Genomic DNA, 3,994 nt, shown 5'->3' on the forward strand with positions numbered 1-3,994 from the left:
AATATTGGTATTATAATGTATTAAAAACCAAAAACCAAACCCATTGCCATCGAGTCAATTCTGACTCATAGTGACCCTAGAGGACAGAGTAAAACTGCCCATAGGGTTTCCAAGGAGTGGCTGGTGGATTCGAACTGCTGACCTTTTGGTTAGCAGCTGAACTCCTAACCAATTCAAACTAGCAGATATGAAGCCTAGTATATGGTGAGCATCTAATATATATCAGCTTAATTTCATATCTTACTTGATTTCCATGACAACCATAAGACATCAGGATTGGTATATGACAAAAGACAAAATTAAGGCTTAGAGAGGTTAAATAATTTTGTTCATGGTCACAAAGCTTTTAGGTGGCTTTTTCTGCTGTAACAAGGTTTCTTCTCTAGAAAAGCCAAAGCAAATAGTGCAGCTCTTTATAATTATCTCATAAAATAAAGAAGAAATAATTCCTTTCTATCAAAAAGTTTCTAATTTATGAGAGAGAAGATAAATGAATTATTCCTTAGTTTTACACATACATGCATTATACACAAGCATATGTACTGCTTGCATTAATGTTGTTAGCCTCATATTCTCTTCCAATTTATAAAGACTTTATGGAGGACGTGAGCTTTTAAATGCTATTTAGAAGATTCAAATGTCATTATTTGATCATTGACCACACAGAACATCTAGGTCATAAATCCTAAACTATCAGTTTATAGGTCAAATCTGGCCTGCAGGTGTGGTTCTTTTTTTGGTTTATTATTGTTTTCCCACACAGTATTTTTTTTTTTTTTAATTGAAAGAGTTACCAGTAGAGATTTCACTTGAAAATCAGAAGATTGGCTGCACAGGGCCCACATTTCCACCAAGCATCAGTCATCAAGAAATGAGAAGTAGCAACTCCCTTTAGATGGGGTCTGTGCTCCCTCTGGGTGCTGCAATCTCAATCTGTCAGCTTCATTCATGAAATTTGGCTGCTCCCTGTATTCATTTGGGTTTGTGACCTCTAGCCTAGGTTCCACCACCATTTCCACAAAACTGTATAAAGTAGGAATTTTAAGCTTCTTTTCTAAACCCAGAGTCCATCCCCTCTCAGTGGAAATTGCGTTTCATTCATAGAGCAGTGTGCATTGGGTAAAACCACCAGCCTGGCCACGGATGATTTGACACTTGAGCCAAGCAGGGTAAATCATGTTCTCTCTCCTTAAAATTGAGAACTTGGACTTAAAAACAATTATTTAATTTCTGCATGTGGCTAAATTGTGACTGTTAATTTGGTTAAGTGTGGGGTGGCCATAATCTGTCATCTTGACTCAACAAACAGTGAGATCCCATTTGGAGAGAGAGAAACAGAGATGAAGTCAGGTTCTTGGGATCCCTGTATCCTTATAATAAATCCTCTTATTTGCATGCATTGTCTTAAAATGGTTTCTGTCTCTTATAAACTTTTCCTAGCCTTGAAACCAGCTGACTTCGCCTCTCTGTGCCTTAATTTAGGAGCCTTGAAAATTGCTGGCTTCCCTTTTCTATACCTCAATTTAGAAGCCTCAGTTTTGAAATCTGCTGACTTCCCCTCTCTGTACTTCAATTCCAAATCTCTTAAAGTTAAAAAATAAAATCTGATAATAACTCACTCAGCCTGTTAGGATTATATTGAGGGTCAAATGAGACTATACATGTTCTTTGAAAACTATAAATCATTATACAAATCTAATGTACAGTTATAACATCTCTGCAAAATGTTTAGCAACTAGAGACACAATAGATGAGGCAAAGTGGGAACATTGTCATGGCTGGAACAGATGATTCAAACATACAAATAATAGGAAATATGAGTATGTAGGTAGGATAGTTAAATTTTTAAGAGACAAGGGTTAGAGGATAAAATTTTTATAACAATCTAAGCAGTCATTGCTAAAAGTATAATTATCATTAAATATATCAATAGAGATTTTTTGTAAGAATCTCACAATACAGATTTTTCAAAAGAAATGCAGTTTAATTGCTTAAACTAATTAAAATTTTTTATTTTATTTCCAAGCAGTTGTTTTGTTGAGAGAATATATATTGATTTTAATTACTAAAGAATCATATAATTTGATAACTATAAAAAGTATTTCTGGAAAACAGTTCAGCATCCTCATTTTGTAGTTCCAGAGGATAAGTGAAAAAGCAACATCCATTTCCATACAGGAAACTAAAATAATTAAGACCTATAAAATTCCAGAAATATTTACAGAGCACTGTGATCAAGATTATACCCCCAACTTGAAAACACATAATATATGAATGAATGAGTGAGTGAGTACTAAATACATATAAGATGCAAAAAGGAGCAAGATAAAGTTCCTGATATCAAGGACTACATAATCTAATAGGGAGGCAAGGATACCTCACGTGCATCTGTGAATACAGGTGAGAGTAAGACAGGTGCTACAATAGGTAAACAAAAATAAGACATCATATATGATTGAAATTGAAGAAAGGCTTCATGGAACTGGATACAGCTCTGAACCACGGGTTAAATACTGAAAAACAGAGAAGGCTGAAAGAGTTGGGGGTATGGCTAGGGGAATGAAGAGTTGTCTCCCAGACCAGGAGAACAGCCTGACAAAGAAAATGCATTACATTTTTAGGGAAGGCTTTCCAGTTTAATTGGATCATAGTGTACAATTAGGAAAGACAAGTTACAGTAACAATGCAGAGGAGCTTGGACCACATTCTCTAGGCAGTAGGAAGGCATTGAAGGTCAACGTGCAAGGGAATAACCAGTGAGAATATCATTTCTGGAAATAGGAGGCAGAGTCAGCATGGTGCTATAGACAGAAGCACCATGCAGTCCCTGTGCAGCGAACATCCGAAATACTAAAATAAAACAGATACAAATGTCAATCCTGGAACCCTAAGCATCAAATGAAGGAATATAGAACTTGATCAAGCACCAAATGGAATAAGAAACTGACAGAGAACAAAGAATGAGGAGAGCTACAGAGTGGAGGTCCTCTACCAACTAAGGCGGCACGGATTCGCCATCTTGGACTACAGCCACCAAGGAACACAGACAGGGAGTATGGGAAGGCAACTTCAAGGAGCTCCCAACAGGAGACAGAGCACTCGGTAACCAGGAATACATGCTTTCCCACTCCCCACCTTTCTTCCCTCTACGCAGGCTTTGCCGCTTTCCAACGGGCCATGGTTGCTCAGCCGGAGAGATGACAACTCACCGCTGCCGGGGTCCACCCCACCCGCACTGGCCTGCCCCTTTAGTGCCATTATTTTGTTTGTTTGATATTGGGTTTTTTTTTTTTTTTTTTTTTTGCTTTCTCTCTGTCTCCCTTACTTCCTCCCATGCAGCTAGCCCCATGTGCCATACCCTCCCCTTCTTGAGGAGCTGTGATTTTTTGGTTTGTTTGCTTTGTCCTTTTTTTTTTTTTTTCCCTGTTTTTGTTCCTTCTTTCTTTCCTTTCCTTTCTCCCACCCACCCAGCCCTGTGCACTGCCCCCACCCCTTCTTGAAGGGCCATGCTACACCACTTGGCTAGAGAGTCACTGCATGTGGCCTGCCCGGGTCTGTGCTGTCATCACCGACTCCCTCATTGCCATTTTATTGTTTTTATTTTTTTGTTGTTGTTGTTGTTTCTTTCTGTCCTTTTCTTCCTTTCCTTTCTCCCACCCACCTAGTCCCACGTGCCACCCCCCACTTCTTGGCAGGCTGTGCTGTACCACTAGGCTGGAGAGCCGCTGGTACATGGCCTTCCTGGGTCTGTGCCGCCCCAACAGCCCGGCTCCTTCAGTGCCATACTTTTATCTTTCTCTTTCTCCCTTTTCCTCCTCCCTCCCACCTAGGCCCTGTGCTGCCTCCACCATTTTCCTGACAGGCCATGCCAGCCACCTCGTGAGAGAGACATCAGCTCACCGGCATCCCAATTCCGCTCCACCTCCAAATGGCCAGCTCCCTCACCACCATATATATATTTTTTGTTGTTGTTGTTTTTAATTTTAAATTATTT

Source organism: Trichechus manatus, unplaced genomic scaffold, assembly GCF_000243295.1.
Source record: "Trichechus manatus latirostris isolate Lorelei unplaced genomic scaffold, TriManLat1.0 scaffold00123, whole genome shotgun sequence".
NCBI classification, from domain to species: Eukaryota; Metazoa; Chordata; class Mammalia; order Sirenia; family Trichechidae; genus Trichechus; species Trichechus manatus.